Genomic DNA, 13,471 nt, shown 5'->3' with positions numbered 1-13,471 from the left:
CCAACAATAAACTGACCTCATGAAACCTCCAGTACAGCAAGGGACAGTCCACAGAATGGGAAAAATACATACTAGCTATACATCTGATAGGGTTAGATTCTAGAATATACAAAGAGCTCAAGAAACTAAGAAATTGTCAAGAAAACCCAATTAAAAATAGGACATGGAACTAAATGAGTTTTCAAAAGGTGACACCCAAATCACTGAAAAACGTTTTAAAGATGTTCAACATCCTATAGGTGGAACAACAATATGAACTAACCAGTACCCCAGAGCTCGTGTCTCTAGCTGCATATGTAGTAGACGATGGCCTAGTTGGCCATCACTGGGAAGAGAGGCCCCTTGGTATTGCAAACTTTATATGCCCCAGTACAGGGGAATGCCAGGGCCAAGAAGCAGGAGTGGGTGGGTAGGAAAGCAGGGCGGAGGGAGGGTATAGGGAACTTTTGGGATAGCATTTGAAATGTATATAAAGAAAAAAATCTAATAAAAAATAAAAAAGGATGTTCAACATCCTTAGTCAGAAGGAAAATGCAAATTGTTGAATGATTTCTTTATGAAATGAATTAGCAATTCAAACAGTTATTAAAACACCCAATGTAAGTAGTCAAATCCAAAGACAAAATAAACGGACTCATACTGAAAAATAATAGTAGGAAAATGTAAGGTTTTTGTTTTCCCTAAGTAAGTCATTTTTCTTTAAAAGCAGAAAAATTTGTATATACAGTAAAAACATCAAATCGACTGAATCAGCATTTGGGCGACATTGCATGGGGTGGCATGGTGACACTTTGCCAAGAGCACGTGTGTTTGGGACTAAAGCTGTAGGGAAGATGCATAATGCAATAGAAATGGACACTGCCAGAAACACTGCCTGATTTGCTGTACATTGAATTTAAAAATATTTTTTTTTTGTTGCTGTACATTCAGAAACCTTTTACTCTGGCCAAATATTTTGCAGCCTTCCTATAATCAGATATGAGACTCCATATGGGGTCCACATCCAGCTGAGATGTGTTTTAGGGTTTCTGCTGACAAGGAGAAGCTGGGACTGTCAGGTGGCTTCATGGAGTCAGCTTTAAGTGTTCCTTTCTAGAGACTAGTGCTAGGGTTCTCAGGCAGGTTAGGTCAGCATTCTACCACTGAACTCCAGGCTCAGCCTCTCTTGGTAGAATCTTGTCTGGTTTTAGCATCTTTCTTAAACTACATGTTCTGTGAAGATGAGTTGTTATCTGGTTGTGGCGAGCTTTCTCCCTACTCCCCGTTTAGCAAGGAATTTCATAGCGTGCTAGTACTTCAAATTCTTGAAACGGGTGGCTTGTGAGTGGGTTTTCCAGCCGCCAGAGGGCAGCAGTGGATTCTGAGATTGAAAGGCAAGGCATTTTGTAGCCTTTCACCATCACCTTGTTCCTAGCTTCAGTTATATTAAGGCTTGTCTTAGAAATGAACGCCAAGCTATGTATGTGCTTACTTTGTGTGTGGTTTTTCAGGTACTAGGGGTTTTAAGATATATGAGAGTTTATTTTTATAGAGAAGAGGATGGAAGTAGAGTTTACATTTTAACTGTATTTCATTAAAACCTCTAGATTGGTTTTATACAACACTAAGAGAGTTCAACAACAGCACTGTTTTAACATCCAAGGCAGAGGTTACTCTGCAGACACATTACTGAACCTGTTTCTTGTTTTTCGTTTGTTTCCTTCAGTGGACATTAGGGATTTTGAGTTAGGCTCTCGTTCTTCTTTTTCTTACCACCAGAGCCAAGCTAGTTGTTCAAGGAGATTGCAGATGCACGTAAGAATCCCTTCACACTAGTCTCTATTTGACGCTGCTGTGCTAGCATGACTGCAAGCCAGTCCCTGTTTGGGACAACCATCTTTGGCTGTGAAGTGATGATTTGCCGTGTAGAATTACTGGTCTTTTTGAAGACATGTCCGGTCTTTAAATGATAGGTGAAAGTTGTGTGCCTTACTAGAAATAAGTGTGAATGTTGAATGTGCTTCTGGTGAGGGTACGTAACCCCTTCAAAGCTATGTAGAATGGGTGGATGAGCTGCAGGTACTGTGCCGTGGTGCATTTCTGACCCCTGGTGAACTCGGGACAGAGGTGCGTGTAGCATGCCTCTGAAGAACTTTCAGCTACTCGCAATCACTCAAATGCATCTCTGTATCTTCATCACACGAGCAAAACATTGTTACTCTGAATTGGAGGAAATGGATGCCGAACAGAAGTAGGGAAGGGTAGAATGTGCTGTGAAAACTCCCTGGAGCCGAGCCGACGGGCGTCATTCTGTGTATTGGATTTCATGTAATTCTCAGTGCTGTAAGAGACGCGGTACTCGGATTTTATAGGGCAGTTAAGAGGAGGTTTCCAGCAGTTGTACACCCAGTGCTACAGCCATGGTCTACACAGATAGTGAGTAGTCCTTATAGCAGGGCATGGGTACCCTGAGTATGAGCTATTGATGCAGTAGAGCTTATGTGTTCTGCTAAAGAGTTTTGTTTCACAATGTGTTTGTACTGTAAATGGCATAGGTAATTTATAAACATATTATGTTTGCACTGAGGTTGTGTTTAATGTGCCTCACTTTAAAAAGCAACCCCTGATGGTATATAGCCACACTAAACAAGTTTCTCTGTGTGTCCTCTCCTCTCAAATTCTCTGTACCCTATAATGTTAGCAGCTCTAGTGCCCCATTCACTTGAGCTAGGTAGACTTTAAATTGAGACTTCTCTCTCTGTCATGCTTTGTTAACTGAACTTTTTCCCCTTCTTAAAATATTCTCTCCAATCTATGGGCATTTTCTCAGTTCTCATCCGTTCTCATGCATGTTTCTTATTTTACACTCTTCCATCAGCTTTCCACATTGCAGCCAGAGATTTAAGAAAATGTGTATGTTAGAAAACTTGAGCCGGGTGGCGGTGGCACATGCCTTTCATCCCAGCACTTGGGAGGCAGAGGCAGATGGATTTCTGAGTTCGAGGCCAGCCTGGTCTACAGACTGCGTTCCAGGACAGCCAGGGCTACACAGAGAAACCCTGTCTCGAAAAACAAACAAAAAACAAAAACAAAAACAAAAAACAGAAAAAAAGAAAACTTGAAACATACAAAAAAAGAGATAAGGGACATTTACCTTTGTTGCAGCTTCAGTAATTATCAGCTCATATCAACTGAACTGGTTATTTTGAAGCAAAGGGAAAATTATTTCATCAGCAAATACTCCTCAGTCTGTGAAGAAATGTGTTTTAACAATGTAAGTCTCAAGCTGGGTGTGGTGGTGCATGCCTGCAATCTCACATTCAGGAGGCTGAGGGAGGAGGATTGCCATTTTAGGGCCAATTTGGGTTGCATAGGGATGTGGGAAGCTGCAAACGCCATTACAAGATGGCGCTGGTTTCTATAAGCCGACACCCATGAATATGGGTAAACAACCAATGTGCGCATGTGCATAAGAGTTTTTTGCCGAGTCACTGCCTGGCCCAAAGCATATTAATGAGATACTGGTAGCATAACCAATCAGGTATGGACACGTCACTCCTAGGCCTATATAAGCAGCACCATTTCTGGGGCTCGGGGTCTTTCGCCAGACCCATGCTCTCCCAATAAACGTGTTGCAGAAGGATCCTGTTGTGGCATCTTACTTGCTGGCAAGTCGGGTGTCCCACAAAATAGGGAGACTTTCAAGGAAAGAATATTTAGAAGAATAAAAGAATACATAGAAGCACAGTACTTTAGCTCAAAATCCTTCAACAGCTCATTTCTTCTATACAGCCCTCAGTTTCCCTCTAGAAAGAAGATACTGAAACACAGTTCACAAGTCCTGCAATGACTCTGTGCTGTGTAAGCATTAGACCAGTACCTGGACCACTGGAAGCTCTCAGTGAATGTTAACCACCATCCCTACAGAGATATAGATGCAAGGTGATAGTCTGCTCCTAAGCTTGGGAGAAAGCCATGCGTCTCAGGCCTTTTCCCATCCAGCTTTCTGTCTCTGTGTGTGTGTGTACTTGAGCTACTTTGTAATCTCCCTGAAGAAACCTTGCTGGGCTTCCTCCTGTGCCTTTGTTGTGGTTCATCTATTCTGACATTCTCTTTCCCTGCTTTTAAAACACCCATACAGAAAGACTCAGTAGGGACTCCTCACCTAAATCATTCTGTCCAAATGATAACCTAGATGGGAATCTACTGTATAATACCCTTACCTTTTATTGCACTGGTTGGTTACCACGGGATATTACTGTTCATAATTGAATGAGTGGAAAAATGCTATCTAGTGCTCAACTCTGAGCTGTGATTTTGATTTTTTTTTTCCTACTGGAAAAAGGACAAAACTCTATGAAGTTTATACCTAGGGCTGAAGAGATGGCTCAGCGGTTAAGAGCACCCACTGCTCTTGCAGAAAACCCAAATTCAGTTTCAACCACCTATAACTAGCTTCTCCCCAAACCAGCTCCATGGATCTAACACCTCTACCCTCCAAGGGCACCTGCATCCAACCCTCCACCACATAATTAAAATGAAAACAAAGACACTTATATTTGTTCCTTAGGGAAGGCAGGAACTTGTCTCCCATAACCATGATGTTATGGTTTTAACATGTTTCTCTGTTGCTAGAATTTTGCTCAACTTGGCTTCTCAAGAATCTAACATTACACTTGATCCATGTGTTAAATATTTATTTTTATGAGCTCAGAAATTGACTTTATTACACATAGAATAAAAGACAGGCATGGGGCACATATGACTAAGGGCACATTTTCTGAATCTAAAATCAAGACTTGGCTGACATTGGAGTTTTATTCTACTTCCAAATGTGAGTGCCATCTCGGAGATGTGTGTGTGGGAGCAACGAAGACCCTTGAGGTATTCTGATGGTTTATACAGACAGCAGGATAGAATGCTTGGAACTGGGACGATTTTAAGGGCTAAGTTGTAGAAAAGAGCTTAAGAAGGAATGTTGAGGCATGAGAAGAGATGGACTGTATTGTAGGTAGCTGGAGGCAAAACCAAAGTCAGTTTTAAAAATAGATAAGTTGAAAATAAACTATGAAATTCTGAGTCAGCCAGCAGCTGGTAAATGCCTTTTCTTATTGACATGCAGGCAGCAATAAAATTCCCTCATTGTTGGACCTGTCTCCTTTTCAGAAAGCTTATATGGGTTTGGCATAGTAAAACCAAATTCCCAGAAATTCAATTGCGGTTGTTTGCTGTTATTTTTATACATGCCTGTGTTTTCTTTAATGCACTAGCCCCCGTTTTGTGCTCTCATTTGGATATTAGACCATCCATCCACCATCCATCCATCCACCCACTCATCCATTCATCTGTCCGTCTGTCCATCCATCCATCCATCCATCCATCCATCCATCCATCCACCCACCCACCCATCCATCCATCTGTCCATCCATCCATCCATCTGTCCATCCATCTGTCCGTCTGTCCATCCATCTGTCCATCCATCCGTCCATCCATCCATCCATCCATCCACCCACCCACCCATCCATCCATCTGTCCATCATCCATCCATCTGTCCATCCATCCATCCACCCATCCATCCACCCACTCATCCATCCACCCAGTGAGCATCTATTGAGCACCTGTTTATGTCAAGCACTGTTTTCCTTGCCCGACCCCAAGCACTGTGGGAGGAAGGACTGCTGCTAGACAGTGTATAAGTTGGATGAATATGGGGAATGGTGAAGGGCAGAAGTCTCTGAGAACATGGAGTGAGAGAGCTTGGTGAGGGAGGTTAGAAAGATTCCTCAAGCAAATGTTTAAGCCTGGCCCTAAAAAAGGCCATTTATTTCCAAAAGCACATTTTTAGATGCTCAACTGTAGCAATTGTCACTTATAAAACAAACAAACAAACAACAAACCTGGCTGGAGAGACGGGAGGATCAGAACCCCGAGATCATCCTCAGCTTCCTAGTGAGTTGGAAGGCAGCCTTGTCTGTGTGAGGCCTTGTCTTGAAAACAAAGCAAGCTGAGCATAGTGGTACACACTTGTGATTCCAGAATTTGGGAGGTGAGAGCAGGATGGGCAGGAGTTCAAGTCCAGCCTGGTCTATGTAGTGAGTTTAAAATCAGCCTGGACAGGGGGCTGGGCAGAACATAGAGCCTCAAACATATCAAGTGAAAAACAAACAAACACATTTTTTTACATTTATAGGACAAGTTTGGAAGCACGAGTAGTATTGGTTTGCTGATGGAGGAGCATGTAACCCTGTCCCTGTCACCTCTTTCTTCCCAGTGGCTTGCTCTATGTTGTGCTCTCTGGACTCCCCTTTGTACAATGTGAGACTTCCACACATTTTATTGCTATTTTGCATTTTATTTTTATTGTTGCTCTTCATTTGGAGCCCAGGGTCTGCCCTGTAGCTTCTGGATCTGCAAGGGACCTCTTTCATCTTTCATGGCTTCCCCACTCCACCGTAGTTTGATGACAGAGAATTCTACCTTGACTGGTTTACTTGGCTCTTGGGGATTAAGGCCACAGAAATGCGCTTTCGCTGAGCTGCATCCCCAGCCTTCTCTGCACTTTTACACAGAACTGTAATAAGGCTTTGAAAGGGCATGGAATAAATAATTTCTTTCTTTCCAAGTCTGGGATAACTGTTCTCATTATAATGTTGCCACAGTTTTAAGGTGGTTAGCTCTAAGTTCAGCACCGAGTGAGATCTTTGTGTTGGTTTCATTGTTGGTGATGAATCGGAAAAGACTCTGGCAGCATTTCACACATAATGTGTGCTGCATAAATGCTAGATCTCTTCCTCTGTGCCCTTTGCTCAGACAAGGCTAGAGCAATGCTGCTAAGAACTGTGAAGGTCCTCTGGCCTGACTATAGGGATGCTGGCTTGACCATAGGGGTGCTGGCTTGACCATAGGGATGCTGGCTTGACCATAGGGGTGCTGGCTTGACCATAGGGATGCTGGCCTGACCATAGGGATGCTGGCCTGACTATAGGGATGCTGGCTTGACCATAGGGATGCATTCTTCAAGGCCACATGGCCTTTCAACAACAGAGCTACGTTTGAGATCCAGGTCTTGATATTCAAACTTAAATGTCTTAAGTTGCATGTAGATCCTTTATTATAGCATCCAGTACCCTCTCCATTCTCTTTGTGGGGACCCTCTGTGAGGCTCACTAGCAGGTAACAAATGCCTTGGGCCTCAGCACTTAAACAGTTCTTCTTCTTTTCCCTACAAAAGTACACTGGCTCCCTCCATCTTAGGAGGTCCCAGCTCTCTCTTGTAAAGCTCTATTGCTGGTTGTCTGTTAGGGGTGGGGTTGGGCAGAGCACCAGGCTTCTGGTCTTTCCCAGAGCCTGGCCTCTCCTGAGGGTTTGGACTGTGTGATAGCTAATATTGGTTGTCAAGTTGTTTATATTGAAAATCAACTAAAACACAAGCCATTGGGCACTCCTGTGAATACATAGATATAGACAGACATTTTCTGAAATTGTTCTTTCACTTTGTAAAGATATAGGAATTAAAACCAAAAAGTTTTTTCAACATAATAATCAAAATATCCTACATCTCTCAGTCTTTGGAGGTGTTCTTGAAGCATTCCATTTACTTTGCATTCTTCAGGAGAATTAAACCATATATGTCAAATTAATTTTTAGTTCCTCCCAAGTAAAATTCTTATCATGGTATATTATAGCTTTCCTCGGCCAGTAAAGAAAAAAGAAGAAAAAAGTAAACTTCTCATTAAAAAATATTTATCTAATGTTGTACTGGCTAGTTTTGTGTCAACTTGACACAGCTGGGGTTATCACAGAGAAAGGAGCTTCAGTTGAGGAAATGCCTCCATGAGATCCAACTCTAAGGCATTTTCTCAATTAGTGATCAAGGGGGAAAGGCCCCTTGTGGGTGGGACCATCTCTGGGCTGGTAGTCTTGGGTTCTATAAGAGAGCAGGCTGAGCAAGCCAGAGGAAGCAAGCCAGTAAAGAACATCCCTCCATGGCTTCTGCATCAGCTCCTGCTTTCTGACCTGTTTGAGTTCCAGTCCTGACTTCCTTGGTGATGGACAGCAATGTGGAAGTGTAAGCTGAATAAACCCTTTCCTCCCCAACTTGCTTCTTGGTCATGATGTTTGTGCAGGAATAGAAACCCTGACTAAGACAAATGTATAACTCATAAAATTAAAGTCAGAAAAAGTTCCAGAATGCTTACAAAGTATACAGGCCTAGATAGATATTTTGTAACCTTATGTCCCATAAGCAGAAATTGCTTATACTGTCCATGCAGTTACAGTTGCTATTTAATTATTGCATTAGCAATAGTGTGTTTTGGTTACAAAACTTGGAGGATCATATTGTTGGTAAATACTCTTCTCAATTTCTTTCTTTTCTATTTTTAATGTTTTATTGATTCTTTATGAATTGCACATCATGCGCCCCCCATCCCATTTATCCCCTGTCCCCCATATCTACCCTCTGCCTTTGCAACTTCCTTCCCAAAGAAAACAAACAAACAAACAAACATCAAGATAACAACAAAAACCCAACATTTTCCTCCCTCCCCTCCCCACACAAACAAACGAACATCTTGCCGTTGAAGCTGTAGTGTGTCAAGGTGTGTCACACAGTGTCACCCTTTTGCCCAAATAGCTTTACTTGCAAATGTTCATTGCAGTGAGTCGTTAGTGTGTTTAAGGACTCTAGCTTCTGCCATACCATCGATATACTATCCGTGGATCCTCACAGGGACTCCTCTTGATATTCTGTGGTTGCCTTGTGTCATGGAGACCCTGCAGCTTTGGATCTGCAGGACTGGCCCCTTTCTGAGCTCCAGCAGTTTATAGATGGGGTAGGTGTTGGAGTGGGCCAATTCAAAGCCCTGGGTCTAGGTGTAGGTGGTAGCTAAGTTGCTCAGACCATGAGCTCCCCTGTGATATGGCCACCGGTGCCAGCTCTTCCACTCTCCCAGTCCCCTGCCACTCTCCCACGATGCCCAGGTGAGGAGTGGGGCCAATTCTGCACAGCCTTAGGACATCAACATGGCCCCAGGTGGCAGCCCAGACTAGGGACATCTGCTTGGCCTTTGGTGGTAACCAGGACCCCCACTGCTGCAGGGCCATACACCTGGCCATCGATCATGGCCTCAGGTGACAGCACAGGCTATTCACATCAGGCTGTTCTTCACTACCTTCGTATCTCCAGTTCCATCTCCCTTCATTGTGCACACACCATTCTGATTCTCTCTCTCCCATCTCTCCACCATTTACTTGCTCATCTGAGTGGCAGCCAGGTCTCTGGGTGCAATCTGCCCCATGCATACTGTGTGATGGCAGGTGGGGGTCATCTTAGGCACTGAGTTTTGGGTTCTTTGAAGCAGGAAGATCCACCCTAAATGTGGGTGGCCTCTTCTGTTGTCAGCCTAGATAAAAGGACATGGGAGAAACTGCTTTTTGCCTTAACTCTTGCTGACAAGGTCATTTATTTTGTTGTTGTAGTATTCTTTCATTGATATTAGAAGCAGCTTCTCCAGGCTTCCAACATCCACTGAAGATCAGCAGCCTCCAGGAATCCTTCAGGCCTTCAGGACCAGAGAGGGATCATTGAGACATCCAGCCTTGTAGACTCAGCAACTACCAGATTGCTCCTCTCTAGAATGAAAAATCCACTGTTAGACTATGAGGCACACACACACACTTTTCCTATAAACACACACACACACACAATCAGTAGTTCTGGTCTTTTAGGAAACCCTGACTAATCTAGACCTATATCCTTGGGTCTCCCTAAATCTCTCATTCTTTGGAGGTATTCTTGAAGCATCCTATTTGCTCTGCGTATGGGAGAATTATCCTCTCGGTATCAGTTGGTACCCACTGCACGTGTAATTTTTAGTACACAGGGTGATTCTACAGGAGGCTGATTCTACCAGAGCTGAGGACCAGAATCTGGAGACAGTTGATTTGGGTTTCCTATCAGCCTTAACTTGGGAAAATCACTTAATCCCTGCAAGCCCCTGTTTCTCCCCTGGAGAATGGGAGAACAACAGGCACTGCATAAAGCACACAGCCCACTGAGTGGCACATCGCAAGCCTTTGGTGGCCGTCAGCTATTATTATTTGCTCCTCCAATACTTATTGCAGCCTTGGGAGTGGGAGGGAGTGGATGCTATTAACCCTTTTATACCCCTGGGAAGTACGGATTTCAGAAATGTTAAATGACTTGATCTGAGGTCACAAAGCCAGCAAATGGCAGTCAGGACCCCAGGTGGCCTCTGAGCCCAATGATCTTTTCCCTCTCTCTCTCTCTCTCTCTCTCTCTGCGGTCTCTGAAATGAATGAGATTTCCCTTGGGAACCTGCCTGCCTGACTTTCATGTTTCTGAGTTTGTTCTCCTTTTAGCTGCAGCTCCTTTTGTGAGACTGCTGCCTGGTCTTAGTCTATAGGAATCCTCTACCTGTTGCTGGGAGGCCAGGATGTGAACAGACCTGCCAGCAAGGCTCAGGAGGGCCACTAGGCCATTGTTAGCTTGGTGGGCTCCATTCATGCTGTTCTGAGCTGTCAATTGGGAGTTAGCTTAGTTGTCTATTGAGCAGAGTTAACTTTGAATCCCTTCCACTTGAACTAAAACCAGTCATATGTTTATGCATTTGAAAGCTGGAGAATGATTTAATTTTATAAAAGGTATTATAATGTATACAATACTATTGAAAAGATATTAATGAGGTTTTGCACTGTTGAACCCAGTACAAAAGATAACTTCTCATGCATGGCCCGTGGGATTCTTGCTTTTATATGTTATCAAGAACAGTCCATTTTGTTCAACAAAAACACCAAGCTTCATTCTCTTTGCTGTCTAATGGGTGGCAGGTAGTTGCTAGTTTCTTATTCTCTTTTCTCTGGAATATTAATTTCATAAGTGAAGGGATCTTTTGTATGTTTGGCTGGGTGACACTGGGTATACTTCTGAGTCTCCATCACTACCTCTGATATGGTGGTAATTATCTCATATGTATCACTGAGATGTGAAGGGCCTTGCACAATATGGTTCCCTGACCTTTGGTAAATGCTTTGCCAGCTTGACTTTATCTATTTATTTTGAAGTTCTGGGGGTTGAAGCTTGGGCCTTGCATATGCTAAGCAAGAACTGCTAGGCCTTGAAAAAATTGTTTTTAAATACCATATTTCTACCTAACCATCATCCTACTTATCCAACCTTCATTGTATTTCTTATTTTATCTGCTCTTTAATCTGTGTGACATATGGACCTGGTATAACTTGAACTGTAGACAGATATGGTTAAATTGGATGACAAAAAGTCTTATCAGTTTCTGTTTTCATCTACTCCCCGTGAAGGGCTCCAAAATGCCATAGCACACTTAAGCACGCCTTACAAAGAAACAGATAGAAAACCCCACACATGGCATGTATATAAGTTACTGAATTGTCCTAAGATGAGAAGCCAAACTGAGAGGCTGACTGTCACTCACCTTCAAAGCTGGCCACACGCTCTGCCCCTGTCCAGTGCCTTTTAAAAAAAGTCTCGTTGGATGTATTTATTGTACATGGCACCACATCCTAAGGATACTTGCAGACAAGTAGATGTTGCACACTGAGTGTGGTGCAATGCTTCCTATTTCCCTATAAGTAATCACTCTCCTATTTATTGTGTTCTCGTTGTTCATCTTCAGAGTTTCTAAAAGCAGCTATGGTGGCTCATGCTTATAATGCCAGTGATTGGGAGGTTGAGGCAGGAGAACTGCTGTAAGCTCAAGGCCAACCTGGACTATGTATGAGACTTTCTAAACACCAAAACAACTAAACCAGCAAAACAAAAACTCACGTACCCATCCACCTATCTAATTGACTAAACATAACTCAAGTTTTCAAAAATCCAAACAGGTATCCCAAGCTACTATAGTTTAATTTTACCCATTTGAAAAGGAAGACATATCTTTGTTTTTTTTTTGTTTTTTGTTTTTTTTGTTTTTTGTTTTTTTGTTTTTTTTTGTTTTTTTTTTTCCAGACCCGGTCTCATGTAGCATAGACTAGCCTCAAACTCACTATATAGCGATTGGTGATGTTGAACTTCTGATTCTTTTGCCTCCACCTCCCAATGGCTGGTTTAAAGGAGTAAGTCAGCTTTGATCTCTTGGCCACTGTGGATCAATTGTCTTAGATATACATCTCTGCTTTCAGCATGGAAGTTTCAAATCTTTCTTCTCTTTTTGATTTCAGGGATTATTTATTTATTTATTTATTTACTATTTCATCATACATGTATAGCATGTGTTGTGATCTTGCCCATAACCTTCCTACTTGGCTGACTTCCTTCCTCCCATTGATTTTTCATCCTATCCTACCTCCATTCTTTTTTTTCTCTCTCCTCCTTACCCTTCTCCCTTCCTCCTCCTTCTCTTCCTCCTCCTCCTCCTCTTCCTCCTCCTCTCCCCTCTCCCTCCTCTTCCTCCTCCTCTTTTTCACACAGGTCTTTTTTTTTTTAAGATCTATTTATTATTATATCTAAGTACACTGTAGCTGTCTTCAGACACACCAGAAGAGGGCATCAGATCTCATTACGGATGGTTGTGAGCCACCATGTGGTTGCTGGGACTTGAACTCAGGACCTTCAGAAGAGCAGTCAGTGCTCTTAACCACTGAGCCATCTCTCCAGCCCTTCACACAGGTCTTAAGGCAGGGGAATTTTCTTGAATTGCTACTATTCTGTTTCATTGCTTTGGTTTCTCTTTGTAGTGCTAAAGCTTGCACCAAGGTCCTTGCCTGGGCCAGGCAAACACTCCCACTGAGACACATCCCCAGCCCTGGCTTTCTTGAGGGATGTCATTATCACAGCACACTGTCTTCTTTAACTTCACTATTTTGTCAGTTTCTATCAACTCTTTTGATTTCTCACTACATTTCTTTTTTTCTTGTCTCCCACCCTGGTTTTTACCTTTTATTTCTCCTAAGAAAGGTATTTAAACTTTTTCCTAGCTTAGTTCTTATTTCGGAAGGGTTTTCTTCTTTTCATTTTTTTTTTTCTAGACCATATCCCCTCACTTCTGAGTTTTTCTAATTTATGTTCTCTTAGGTTTTGCGGCTCTAAGACTGTGTATCAGCTTGGTTTCCAACAGGTATCATTTTGTTGTATGGATGTAAGTTTCTGGTATATTGTTCCTCTCCGGAGTGGGGCCAAATCCTAGATGGCAACCTTCGACCCTTTCCATAGACCCACATAGGAGCCTGGTGCTGGCAAAGCCCAACACATTTAACAAGGGACCATCCTTTGTATGTTTCTTGATGTTTCAAGACAAAAGTAATCTTGCAGTTATAGCTTCTAAGACTAAGAGATGAGACTGAACCAAGTTAAATGTCCTCAAAGCATGCCCCCACACCCTGTGTACATGGTTGGGTCCCCAGTAGTCTAGGCAGAACAGCAATGCTTCCCTCCCCAGACCAGACAGCAGCAGACTTGCATCCATCTAGGACAACATCATTGTGCCATTGGGAA

Source organism: Mus musculus, chromosome 11 (assembly GCF_000001635.26).
Source record: "Mus musculus strain C57BL/6J chromosome 11, GRCm38.p6 C57BL/6J".
In the NCBI taxonomy this organism is placed as follows: domain Eukaryota; kingdom Metazoa; phylum Chordata; class Mammalia; order Rodentia; family Muridae; genus Mus; species Mus musculus.
The sequence above is the reverse complement of the archived record's forward strand: the minus strand, read 5'-3'. Positions refer to the sequence as shown.